Below are 14,296 nucleotides of genomic sequence, written 5' to 3'. Positions count from 1 at the left end.
GTGTTGAGATGTAGGCAGCAGCACATGCATTGAGGCATCTGTTCCTCAGTGCTAATTGGTATGCATGACAAAGTTTTTCCAGCCCACAAAGCCAAATGAAAACGTGCGCCCCGCCCTAATATCCTCTAATGGCATCACCGTCTCAGCTCCGCCCCCAGCGCCATTATCTAGATAATAAGGGGATGACAGGGATTAGGTCTGTTCTGGCGTTCCCAGGCACGGGATGTGACTTTCCCTGGTGTTCGCTCCCCAACCGCTCTGTCACCACCACTGTTGTTTGGGTTTTTCTGAAACAGTGTTTCTGGAAATCCATTGAAACATTGTGGAAGTGACTGTGTGTCTAGATGTTGATGGAACTCTGGGGGAATGAAACACGAACAGAGAGAGGAGGAGGAGGAAGAAGAAGGGGGAGAGGGAGAAAGAGAGGGAACAGCACAGCTGCACAGTGATGTGGTTTAAAGTACACGTTAATCCACCTATAAAATGATTCATGCCTGAGAAATGTTGGACCTGAACACATTCTGTGACAAGACACTGGAGAATTAGACTGGGTGTGTGTGGTGTGTTCACGTGGACAAAATGCTACACTGGTTAGGTCAATGCTGTCTTGTGTGTGTTCTTAATGTAGAGGGAGACAGAGCACCAGAGCTCCCTCTGAAATACAGTATCTCACCAGAGACATGAAGTCTACAAAGCATTAGGAACACCTGCTCTTTTTGATGTATTCAACCTTTATTTAACTAGGCAAGTCAGTTAAGAACACATGGCGACCCCGGCCGAACCCCAGACAACGCTGGGCCAGTACTGCGCCGCACTGTGGGACTCCCAATCACGGCCAGTTGTGATACAGCCTGGATTCGAACCAGAGTGTCTGTAGTGATGCCTCTAGCACCGAGATGCAGTGCCTTAGACCGCTGCGCCACTCGGGAGCCCATGACAGACTGACCAGGTGAATCCTAGTGAAAGCTATGATCCCTTATTGATGTCACTTGTTAAATCCACTTCAATCAGTGTAGATGAAGGGGAGGAGACAGTTTATAGTATAAGGGCACAAGGCGAGACCCAAATGCAGACACAGGAGGCAGATGGTAGAGCTCCAGTATTTATTATAACAAAGGGAGTAGGCAAAGGCCAGAGAGTCCGAAACAGTACAAGGGGATAGGCAGGCTGGTAGTCAGGACAGGCAAGGTTCATAAACCAGGTCAGAGCCCAAAACAGTACAAGGGGATAGGCAGGCTGGTAGTCAGGACAGGCAAGGTTCATAAACCAGGTCAGAGCCCAAAACAGTACAAGGGATAGGCCGGCTGGTAGTCAGGACAGGCAAGGTTCATAAACCAGGTCAGAGCCCAAAACAGTACAAGGGATAGGCAGGCTGGTAGTCAGGACAGGCAAGGTTCATAAACCAGGTCAGAGCCCAAAACAGTACAAGAGATAGGCCGGCTGGTAGTCAGGACAGGCAAGGTTCATAAACCAGGTCAGAGCCCAAAACAGTACAAGGGGATAGGCAGGCTGGTAGTCAGGACAGGCAAGGTTCATAAACCAGGTCAGAGCCCAAAACAGTACAAGGGATAGGCCGGCTGGTAGTCAGGACAGGCAAGGTTCATAAACCAGGTCAGAGCCCAAAACAGTACAAGAGATAGGCCGGCTGGTAGTCAGGACAGGCAAGGTTCATAAACCAGGTCAGAGCCCAAAACAGTACAAGGGATAGGCCGGCTGGTAGTCAGGACAGGCAAGGTTCATAAACCAGGTCAGAGCCCAAAACAGTACAAGGGGATAGGCCGGCTGGTAGTCAGGACAGGCAAGGTTCATAAACCAGGTCAGAGCCCAAAACAGTACAAGGGATAGGCCGGCTGGTAGTCAGGACAGGCAAGGTTCATAAACCAGGTCAGAGCCCAAAACAGTACAAGGGATAGGCCGGCTGGTAGTCAGGACAGGCAAGGTTCATAAACCAGGTCAGAGCCCAAAACAGTACAAGGGGATAGGCCGGCTGGTAGTCAGGACAGGCAAGGTTCATAAACCAGGTCAGAGCCCAAAACAGTACAAGGGATAGGCCGGCTGGTAGTCAGGACAGGCAAGGTTCATAAACCAGGTCAGAGCCCAAAACAGTACAAGGGATAGGCCGGCTGGTAGTCAGGACAGGCAAGGTTCATAAAACAGGTCAGAGCCCAAAACAGTACAAGGGATAGGCCGGCTGGTAGTCAGGACAGGCAAGGTTCATAAACCAGGTCAGAGCCCAAAACAGTACAAGGGATAGGCCGGCTGGTAGTCAGGACAGGCAAGGTTCATAAACCAGGTCAGAGCCCAAAACAGTACAAGGGATAGGCAGGCTGGTAGTCAGGACAGGCAAGGTTCATAAACCAGGTCAGAGCCCAAAACAGTACAAGGGGATAGGCAGGCTGGTAGTCAGGACAGGCAAGGTTCATAAACCAGGTCAGAGCCCGAAACAGTACAAGGGGATAGGCAGGCTGGTAGTCAGGACAGGCAAGGTTCATAAACCAGGTCAGAGCCCAAAACAGTACAAGGGATAGGCAGGCTGGTAGTCAGGACAGGCAAGGTTCATAAACCAGGTCAGAGTCCAAAACAGTACAAGGGGATAGGCAGGCTGGTAGTCAGGACAGGCAAGGTTCATAAACCAGGTCAGAGCCCAAAACAGTACAAGGGATAGGCAGGCTGGTAGTCAGGACAGGCAAGGTTCATAAACCAGGTCAGAGCCCAAAACAGTACAAGGGGATAGGCCGGCTGGTAGTCAGGACAGGCAAGGTTCATAAACCAGGTCAGAGCCCAAAACAGTACAAGGGGATAGGCAGGCTGGTAGTCAGGACAGGCAAGGTTCATAAACCAGGTCAGAGCCCAAAACAGTACAAGGGATAGGCAGGCTGGTAGTCAGGACAGGCAAGGTTCATAAACCAGGTCAGAGCCCAAAACAGTACAAGGGGATAGGCAGGCTGGTAGTCAGGACAGGCAAGGTTCATAAACCAGGTCAGAGCCCAAAACAGTACAAGGGGATAGGCAGGATGGTAGTCAGGACAGGCAAGGTTCATAAACCAGGTCAGAGCCCAAAACAGTACAAGGGATAGGCAGGCTGGTAGTCAGGACAGGCAAGGTTCATAAACCAGGTCAGAGCCCAAAACAGTACAAGGGGATAGGCAGGCTGGTAGTCAGGACAGGCAAGGTTCATAAACCAGGTCAGAGCCCAAAACAGTACAAGGGGATAGGCAGGCTGGTAGTCAGGACAGGCAAGGTTCATAAACCAGGTCAGAGCCCAAAACAGTACAAGGGGATAGGCAGGCTGGTAGTCAGGACAGGCAAGGTTCATAAACCAGGTCAGAGCCCAAAACAGTACAAGAGATAGGCCGGCTGGTAGTCAGGACAGGCAAGGTTCATAAACCAGGTCAGAGCCCAAAACAGTACAAGGGGATAGGCAGGCTGGTAGTCAGGACAGGCAAGGTTCATAAACCAGGTCAGAGCCCAAAACAGTACAAGGGATAGGCAGGCTGGTAGTCAGGACAGGCAAGGTTCATAAACCAGGTCAGAGCCCAAAACAGTACAAGGGGATAGGCCGGCTGGTAGTCAGGACAGGCAAGGTTCATAAACCAGGTCAGAGCCCAAAACAGTACAAGGGATAGGCAGGCTGGTAGTCAGGACAGGCAAGGTTCATAAACCAGGTCAGAGCCCAAAACAGTACAAGGGGATAGGCCGGCTGGTAGTCAGGACAGGCAAGGTTTATAAACCAGGAGGACTGGAAACAAACAGACTGGCGAAAACTAGGAGCAAGGAAAACCGCTGGTTGACTTGGCAAACAAGACAAACTGGCACAAAGAGACAGGAAACACAGGGATATATACACCGGGGATAATAAGCGACACCTGGAGGGGGTGGAGACAATCACAAGGACAGGTGAACCAGATCAGGGTGTGACGTTAAGAAGGATTTTTAAGCCTTGAGACAATTGAGACATGGATTGTGTATGTGCCATTCAGAGGGTGAATGGGTAAGACAAAATATTTAAGTGCCTTTGGTAGCAGGTGCCAGGTGCACCAGTTTGTGTTAAGATCTGCAACGCTGCTGGGTTTTTCACGCTCAACAGTTTCCTGTGTGTATCAAGAGTGGTCCACCACCCAAAAGACATCCAGTCAACTTGACACAACTGTGGGAAGCATTGGAGTCAACATGGGCCAGCATCCCTGTGGAACGCTTTCGACACCTTGTAGAGTCCATGTCCCAGTGAATTGAAGATGTTCTGAGGGCAAAAGGGAGTGCAACTCGATATTAGGAAGATGTTCTTAATGTTTTGTACAGAGAAAATAAACACTCACTCTGGTCTGTGGTCATTTTGATGTATACTGAACAAAAATAGAAAGCAAAATGTGTTATATTTTGAGTTAGATACTGAGTTACAGTTAATATAAGGATATCAGTCAATTTAAATAAATTCATCCGGCCCTAATCTATGGATTTCACATGACTGGGCTGGGGTGGAGCCATGGAAAGCCAATCAGCCAATCAAAAATATTTTTTCTCCACACAGAAATACCAGGTCCTGGGCTGGCGGTTTGACGTACTGCCAAATTTTCTAAAACGATGTTGGAGGCAGCTTATGGTAGAAAAATGATCATGCAATTATCTGGCAACAGCTCCGGTGGACATTCCTGCCGTCATCATCCCAATTGCACGCTCCCTAAGAACTTGAGACAACTGTGGCATTGTGTGACCTTTTATTGTCCCCAGCACAAGGTGCACCTGTGTAAATATCGTGCTGTTTAATCAGCTTCTTGATGTCAGTTGGATGGATTATCTTGGCAAATGAGAAATCCTCACGGAAAGGGATGTAAACTACATTCTGCACAACATTACAGAGAAATAAGCTTTTTGTGCATGGAACATTTCTCTGGAATTTTTTATTTCAGCTCATGAAACACTTTACATGTTGCGTTTCTATTTCTGCTCAGTGTAGTTTCTCCTCTGGCCCTGTCTGTGTGCTCTGCAGGGGAGGTTAAAAGCAGAGAGGTAAACACTGTGTCTCAAAACTCTGTTACCCTCTTAGGCTGACTGACCAACAAATGGCTTCCTTCCTTCCTGCTGTCTGTTTCACTCCTGTTCTCGGCCCACCTTTAGCCCTCAACCCCCTCTCTCTTTCTCTCTACCATCTCGTGCTTCAATTTTACCCTCTCTCGACCCCCCTATCTGTCCTCTCCTCTCTCTTTTCTCTCTGTGTGTCTGTGGAGGTGGTGTTACCAGTAATAGGGGTGTATTAAAGTGTCAGCCAAGGTTTTTGCCTGTCCTCCACACAGGAACACCTGCAGCTTTCTCTCGGAACAACACATTTACACAACCGCAGGGCCAGCCGGGGGAGGGAGGTGTGGGCGCGTGTCTGTATGTGTGTGCTCGTGTGTGTCCGCCCGCCCTCGCTGTATGTGTCAATTCCCCTTTAGTCTGACACCGTGAGAAACGTGGGCCATTCTCAATTCCACAGACTGTATTAGCATGAGGAGAAGAAATGAGGAGAAGAAACCTGCGTTGCCAATGTTAATAAACGACGATAGCCACTTTATCCACCTTTCTCTGGTACAGAGAGAACCATAGTAGTAGCAAACAGTACTCGGAGTCTAAACTCCAAAGCACTGTTGACAATGGGACATAATTGCGTTGTGAGGTCTACTGAACCCAATAGAATGCAAGTGATCATGTTCAATCAATACAGTTTGTGAACTGGATCCCAACAGTCGTCTTCTCTCTGCGGCTTACACTCCTTAGATTCTTGGGAAACACATGCCTGATAATCTATTATTCTGTATCTCTCCCTCCCTCCATCCCTCTCCCTCCTCTTCTCTCTCAGCTCGATCCTTCTCTTTTATCTCCTCTCGCTCCCTTTGTCCTCCTCCTCTTTGTCTGTGTTCACCTCCCCACCTCTCCGTTGTTCAGGAGTTACGACCAAGGTGTAGGAAAGAGCACGGGGGTCCTTGTTGAAGCAAGCCACACACAGCAGTCAAGGTGTTAAGTGTTATTCTGTCCCCCGCCTACTCTCCTGTTCCCAGTAATACCCCTATTATAGACCGCTCCACATCAGGCTTCATCAAACACACAAAGGCCCCCTGACCTTGGGATGGAGTGTGGATGAAACACTGCAGCCCTTAAATACTTCATCAGGGCCAGTAGTGGTGGTACTGTCTCTCTGATCTCTGTCTGTCCTGGTTCCTTGGCCCGGTGTGTGGAGCAGCATTAGCCAAATGAGACGTTTTCGCCGCCGTTGAGTCGGATGATGAGTTTTGGCAGAGCACTGGCCAGCTACGCCAGGCAATCACAGCCCATTGCCCCCCCACACGCACACACGCGCGCTAACTACAAGACACACACACACACACACACAGGGCCTCTCATCTCTCAACCATGTGAGAGAGTGGTGGGAGGGGAATGGGAGTTGATGAGAGAGGGTGGTGGGAGGGGAATAGGAGTTGATGAGAGAGGGTGGTGGGAGGGGAATGGGAGTTGATGAGAGAGGGTGGTGGGAGGGGAATGGGAGTTGATGAGAGAGGGTGGTGGGAGGGGAATGGGAGTTGATGAGAGAGGGTGGTGGGAGGGGAATGGGAGTTGATGAGAGAGGGTGGTGGGAGGGGAATGGGAGTTGATGAGAGAGGGTGGTGGGAGGGGAATGGGAGTTGATGAGAGAGAGTGGTGGGAGGGGAATGGGAGTTGATGAGAGAGGGTGGTGGGAGGGGAATGGGAGTTGATGAGAGAGAGTGGTGGGAGGGGAATGGGAGTTGATGAGAGAGGGTGGTGGGAGGGGAATGGGAGTTGATGAGAGAGGGTGGTGGGAGGGGAATGGGAGTTGATGAGAGAGGGTGGTGGGAGGGGAATGGGAGTTGATGAGAGAGGGTGGTGGGAGCGGAATGGGAGTTGATGAGAGAGGGTGGTGGGAGGGCAATGGGAGTTGATGAGAGAGGGTGGTGGGAGGGGAATGGGAGTTGATGAGAGAGGGTGGTGGGAGGGGAATGGGAGTTGATGAGAGAGAGTGGTGGGAGGGGAATGGGAGTTGATGAGAGAGGGTGGTGGGAGGGGAATGGGAGTTGATGAGAGAGGGTGGTGGGAGGGGAATCTATATATAAAATATTTATGCTCATGTTCATTGAATATTAGGGATATCAACGTAATATCCCCATGTGGGCTCCTGAGTGGTACATCTCAGTGCTAGAGGCGTCACTACAGACACCCTGGTTCGATTCCAGGCTGTATCACAACCAGCAGTGATTGGGAGTCCCATAGAGCGGCACACAACTGGCCCAGTGTCGCCGGTGTAGGCTGTCATTGTAAATAAGAATTTGTTCTTAACTGACATGCCTAGTTAAATAAAAACAACAACAAAAAAATGATTTATAGTGAAAAAGACAGAAAAGTCTACTCATAAAATATTTGGTAACCAATGGTTTGGGGTATAAATATGCACTATAAACTATGGTAACAGGGTTTGGGGGAGAGAGCGGTACGGGATGGGGGGGAGGGGAGGTGGAGGAAAAGAAGGAGGAGGATGTTAGACATTACAGAGTCAATTTGGTGTTGCTGGGATTTGGCCAATCCTGGCTTTGTGGTTTAGACCTCCCTAATTCTTCTACCCTCCTGGGGATTGCAGGCCTGGACTAATAGCTGTGTATGGGGATTCAAAACAAAAGTTGTGCTTAAAGCATCATTCATATAGAAGTCATTCAGAGCAGTGGGACAGGAAGTAATGAGAGAGACTATGAAGGGGCTTTATGACAGTTGTATTATGCTGGAACTGCTGTTTGAGTGAATATGTTTCTCAGGTTGATGATTTCTCCAGGCTGTTCAGTCTGAAGTATACAGGCTGTGTGTGGGCGACAGCGATGAGCAATACTGAGGACATACTCAGCAACTTCTCTCTTCCACACACACACACACACACACACACACACACACACACACACACACACACACACACACACACACACACACACACACACACACACACACAGAGAGAGAGTGCACGTAATAATGAGAACTCTGTCTGTGCATTCCCATGATGTTTCTCTCTTGCCTGTGTCTTTTCTTCCTGCACACCAGTCGTGGGAGGTGATCCTCACGGTATTGCAATGCCTCAATAGACCAGAATGCACCACAGAATACCTTTCACTGTTCAACCGCAGCTCCTGAAAGCTTGTTCCCGTTATATAAGATACTTTTATTGACTTGTTTTATTGTTGGATCAGTCCATTAAGGGCCCACTTATTAGCCTACATTTTCAGAGTCACACTAAGCACACTTATTCAAACATTCCCATACCTGTCAACAAAGGAGTTAGTTGGCCATTTCCATGGCCCTTGATAAGTCTGCTCTACTCTAGGGTGTATCGACAGTCATTTGGTCTAGTGGTGCAGGAGTAGCGATAGGAGTTTTATAGCTGTAGCAGTGGTCGTTGTAGTCGTTGTTGTAGTAGTCACTGTTGCAGTCACTGTTGTAGTCGTTGTTGTAGTAGTCACTGTTGTAGTCACTGTTGTAGTCGTTGTTGTAGTAGTCGCTGTAGCAGTGGTCGTTGTAGTCGTTGATGTAGTAGTCACTGTTGCAGTCACTGTTGTAGTCGTTGACATTTGGTCTGAGCTGAGACTGATGTTTCTCACTCTTGTTGTCTACTAGATTAGTTCCTCATGTGGGACGGTTACACCACCTCCAAGCATGTTCTGATGACTAGGGTCAGAGGGGCCTACCATGGGACAACTCCATTGATGTCCAGGAGTGGAATGGAGGTGCGTGTGTTGGAGAGATGTTTGATTGATGTGGGTTGTGTGTCGGTCTGTGTGTACGTTTGTGTGTGTGTGTGTGTGCAAGTGGAAATGAAAACAGAGGGAAAGAACAGCAGTACACCCTGCAGAGCCACTTTCCCCAAACGACAGTGTGTGTGTGTGTGTGTGTGTGTGTGTGTGTGTGTGTGTGTGTGTGTGTGTGTGTGTGTGTGTGTGTGTGTGTGTGTGTGTGTGTGTGTGTGTGTGTGTGTGTGTGTGTGTGTGTGTGTGTGTGTGTGTGTGTGTGTGAGTGAATCCGAGAGGCCATGCTGTGCTCAAAGCTGTGCTTACTGCTGGCCCCACTCACCTGCATCCATCTCTCGCTCCGTCTCTTCGTCTCTCTCTCTCTCTGCCTGTTTCTCTCTCTCCCATGGGCGTCTGCCACTCTCCTCCCTGCATTGATGTGACTGAGACAGAGTCCCTCCTACTGTGTACAGGATTCACTAGGAATACCTAGGAACTAGAGCCTAGGTTTTTCCCAGTCAGGTCAGAAATCTCCACTCCCTGTATGTAATATAGTTGTGTAAGGTTATCGGTGGCCTTTCCAGCTGAAAAAAAGTACTCAAGACAGCACTGTTTTTGGTAACACATCCTCCTATCGAATTGTAGCTTTGTATATGCTACCAGCAGCCAATAACATACTGATCTATATCCCTAATGGTGCAGATCTGAGGTGTGAATAGCATTTATGTTAGAATCTCTCTTATAGATGCTTCACTGGTTCACAGCCAGCTCAGCTATCTTCCTGCCACTGCCTGGTACTGCTGGGAAAGTTGAACTTTCTCTATTGGGTTTAAACCCATAGTGCAATTGAGACGGAGGCACACGCACACACACACACACAAACACCGGATCACTCAGCTGCTCTACTTTATGGAGAGGGGGAAGGTCTCATAATGGTCCCTGCCAAGGAATTCACACACACACACACACACACACACACACACACACACACACACACACACACACACACACACACACACACACACAGGCCTTGGCTAAGACTGTAGATCACCCCTCAGTCACGGCCCTGTGCTGCAAAGGAGACTGGAGTGATGGAAGCAATAGTTAAGCCATTAAGGCAGACAATTGGCTCAAATTGAGAGGGGGAGAGAGAGGAGAGAAGGAGGGAAGGAGGGAGAGAAGGAGAGGCTATGGCAGGAGTTGATCCACTCAATGACTTAATCTGTGCCCCGGGACACACTCCTGCTGTTTCAGGTTCACTCACACACTGACTGCAATAACACCTTGTCAGCCAGGGCTGCAGGGGTGAAGGGGAGAGAAGCTCATTCCTTTCTACTGAACAGTCACTTTCTCACAGCCATCACCAACCCACAGAGACCAAATACCTCCACGGTCATGCAGTGTGTATCTTATAACAGATTATGACGTTTTATAAGCATTCATAGAGCCGTATGTCCGTGCATGGCTGTGTAATGGGGCATGTTGGCAGTGGGGGCTGTGATGGGCAGGGTGAATGGTTCAAAGGCGTATTGTGCCTCATCCCTATAGACCTCAAACAAACACACAACAAAGGGGAATTGTTTCTCTCTCTCTCTCTCTCACACTCACTCACACACACACACACTAACAAGCCTTTTCCACAGAGTGTGTTAGTGGGTTGTTGTTGTGCTTCCAGCCTGGGGTGTCTAGGGATGGATATACTGCAGGTGTCATGGCTGTGCTGTGTGCCAGGGGAGCCGTTCATCTCCCGTTTTTAAATGTCTAACGTTCAAGCAACGCTCTGCTTTATGAGTGTGAACGTTGGCGTAACGCTTGGTGTTCATTGGGGCCGTAACTCCTGCCCGGTCCCCTCGGCGCTGTGGCTGGGATTTATCGTCCAGCTTACAGTGGAGGGATTGCCGCGGGGACCGTTGGCACTCGTTTGCTCGTTCCCTCGTTCTCTGGCTTGGTCATTTATTTGACATGTCCTTTAAGTCCTTTAAAGAATTGGGCGTTTCTGCCGAACGCCTGGGCTCTTTCTGCAGGAGATGGATGGGCCGTGTTCAAAGGTCTGTATGTTCTCCCTCCCGCCATCCCCTCGTTCTCTCTTTTTATTCCCCTCCTCCCTCCTTCTCGCTTCTTCACTTTTTTGATTCCCTCCCTCTTTTCCTCCCTCTCTCCTCCTGAGCTTTATAGAGTGGTATTACGGCTGTCAGCTAGCCAAGCAAGTGATTTGGGCATGTTTTGTTTCTGCCTCTCAAGATAATGCTCTCTCCTTTCTCCTGTGGAGAATAACAACAGTGAAAGTAGAGCGATAAAAGCAGCACATCGACTTTAGCTTGTTTAGTTTGGGTTTGTACTGTGGTTCCGTGGCACCGCAGGCTGAAGTGGAGACTGAGACTGTGTGTGTGTGCTGGTACGTTCTAGCCCTATTCATTCAGCTGGCCCTGGGATCAATGGCAACTGTGCTGATTGTTCGAGGCTGGCGGATGTTTTAGAGAAATCATTAAGATGTAAAACAAGCCATTGTGATCCCAGATTGTTCCCTCAGGGAGTCGTGTGTGTGTGTGTGTGTGTGTGTGTGTGTGTGTTTCTGTGTGTGTGTGTGTGTGTGTGTGTTTCTGTGTGTGTGTGTGTTTCTGTGTGTGTGTGTGTGTGTGTTTCTGTGTGTGTGTGTGTGTGTGTGTGTTTCTGTGTGTGTGTTTCTGTGTGTGTGTGTGTGTGTGTTTCTGTGTGTGTGTGTGTGTGTGTGTGTGTGTTTCTGTGTGTGTGTGTGTGTGTGTGTGTGTGTGTGTGTGTGTGTGTGTGTGTGTGTGTGTGTGTGTGTGTGTGTGTGTTTCTGTGTGTGTGTGTGTGCGCGCGTGCGTGCGTGCGTGCGTGCGTGATTGTTTGCACATTGCACATTTTCTCTTTTAAAAAGCTTGCCAAGTTGGCGTTTTTATTTGACACACACTAGGACTATTGAATGTGATTCGTGACATGGACGGCGTGAGCAGAGAGAAAGAAGCAGGAAAATGAAAGGTTACACAGACTTAGAAACATGAACTGACTTAACAGTGTATGGTGTGTGTGTGTGTGTTATGGTACCATGTCATGTAGTGTTTTGTAACACAGTCCAGGCCCTCAGCACTCAGCAGACTAAGTCCCTTCTACAGAGTGAGCCAGACCTGCATGAACACAACACTCGGCTCATCACATTCCATGGGCCAGAGGACTTCTGGCCCCCACAAGGATAGCAAAACCAAAAAACAGACCCACACATTCCCTGGTGTTGCTGTCCTCTTTTATCTTGTACTTTTATAGTGGAGTGCTAGGTCTACTTGCTCCGAGGGAATTGTGTTTTCTTGAAATCATGTTATGTGGATGAAATAATGTATGTACGGAAGCTCCCCTTACTAGGGATTGTGCTGCTTATCATGTTGAGCTGAACAAAGAGGTATAATCGCACCAAAATATATATGTTGTGTAAAGCTTACTTCGTTATTCAAGGTTTTAAATGTTTCACTGCGTCAGGGATAATGCACACAGACGCTTCTGCTTTACAGCGTTCTTCATTGTGTAGGTCAGGGATAGCGCACACAGACGCTTCAGCTTTACAGCCTTCTTCATTGTGTAGGTCAGGGATAACGCACACAGACGCTTCAGCTTTACAGCCTTCTTCATTGTGTAGGTCAGGGATAACGCACACAGATGCTTCAGCTTTACAGCGTTCTTCATTGTGTAGGTCAGGGATAGCGCACACAGACGCTTCAGCTTTACAGCGTTCTTCATTGTGTAGGTCAGGGATAACGCACACAGACGCTTCAGCTTTACAGCCTTCTTCATTGTGTAGGTCAGGGATAGCGCACACAGACGCTTCAGCTTTACAGCCTTCTTCATTGTGTAGGTCAGGGATAATGCACACAGACGCTTCAGCTTTACAGCCTTCTTCATTGTGTAGGTCAGGGATAACGCACACAGACGCTTCAGCTTTACAGCGTTCTTCATTGTGTAGGTCAGGGATAGCGCACACAGATGCTTCAGCTTTACAGCGTTCTTCATTGTGTAGGTCAGGGATAGCGCACACAGACGCTTCAGCTTTACAGCGTTCTTCATTGTGTAGGTCAGGGATAACGCACACAGACGCTTCAGCTTTACAGCGTTCTTCATTGTGTAGGTCAGGGATAACGCACACAGACGCTTCAGCTTTACAGCGTTCTTCATTGTGTAGGTCAGGGATAGCGCACACAGACGCTTCAGCTTTACAGCGTTCTTCATTGTGTAGGTCAGGGATAGCGCACACAGACGCTTCAGCTTTACAGCGTTCTTCATTGTGTAGGTCAGGGATAGCGCACACAGACGCTTCAGCTTTACAGCGTTCTTCATTGTGTAGGTCAGGGATAGCGCACACAGACGCTTCAGCTTTACAGCGTTCTTCATTGTGTAGGTCAGGGATAGCGCACACAGACGCTTCAGCTTTACAGCGTTCTTCATTGTGTAGGTCAGGGATAGCGCACACAGACGCTTCAGCTTTACAGCGTTCTTCATTGTGTAGGTCAAATCAACAGATGAGCAGCAGGTGCTTCCAATCAGGGTTGTACCTCATCTGCCAATCAGGACCCCTCTGGTCTACCTGTATATATATTAGTCACAAATAGAGACAGAATTATAGGGGACGGGAGAGGGCACGAAGAACAACTCACTAATCAATCGCCGCAGGTGTCCGCTCCCCTAAATACGTCACATCAATTAATGTGATAGCCCACCACGCAAGGTGGTAGGTACACCGTGTGTAACAGTCTAAATGTGGCTTATAGGAAGGAGGTGGATTCGAATTCTTTGTTTAAACCGTGTGGAGATAGATCATTGGATGGCTATAATCACATGGCGTCTCTTTGGAGTGATGTGTTGTCAAAGTCACCTACTCTACGTGATGGAGGAATCTTTCCATCCAGATGCCACGCAATTTCATTAATAGAATGATTTTGTTCTAAAGTGTCTATCAAGTGGTGAGGTGATATCTTGACGTCCAATAGTGCATGTATGTTCTCCAAGATTTTTTGTCCATTAAACTATCATCAAATTGATCAGAAATACAGTGTAGACATTGTTAAAGTTGTAAATTACTACTGGAAACGGCTGATTTTTTTAAATGGAATATCTAAATAGGCGTACAGAGGCCCATTATCAGCAACCATCATTCATGTGTTCCAATGGCACGTTGTGTTAGCTAATCTAAGTTTAGCTGCCAGTTGAGGACTTGTGAGGCGTCTGTTTCTCAAACTAGACACTCTGATGTACTTGTCCTCTTGCTCAGTTGTGCACCAGGGCCTCCCACTCCTCTTTATATTCTGCTTAGAGGCAGTTTGCACTGTTCTGTGAAGGGAGTAGTACACAAGCATTGTACGAGATCTTCAGTTTCTTGGCAATTTCTCGCATGGAATAGTCTTCATTTCTCAGAACAAGAATAGACTGATGAGTTTCAGAAGAAAGTTATTTGTTTCTGGACATTTTGAGCCTGTAATCGAACCCAAAAATGCTGATACTCCACATACTCAACTAGTCTAAAGAAGGCCAGTTGCATT

The 14,296-nt window shown here is 48.3% G+C and overlaps 1 protein-coding gene across 50 annotated transcripts in view; it reads left to right on the top strand.

Moving 5' to 3' along the window:
- Nucleotides 1–14,296, top strand: part of LOC110501039 (CUGBP Elav-like family member 2) — a 221,329-nt gene that overhangs the window by 124,812 nt on the left and 82,221 nt on the right. The window lies entirely within an intron of this gene.

Source organism: Oncorhynchus mykiss, chromosome 21 (assembly GCF_057628025.1).
Source record: "Oncorhynchus mykiss isolate SJ-2025 chromosome 21, ASM5762802v1, whole genome shotgun sequence".
NCBI lineage: Eukaryota > Metazoa > Chordata > Actinopteri > Salmoniformes > Salmonidae > Oncorhynchus > Oncorhynchus mykiss.
Note: the sequence above shows the minus strand (reverse complement) of the source record. Positions and strands in the feature narration are given on the sequence as shown.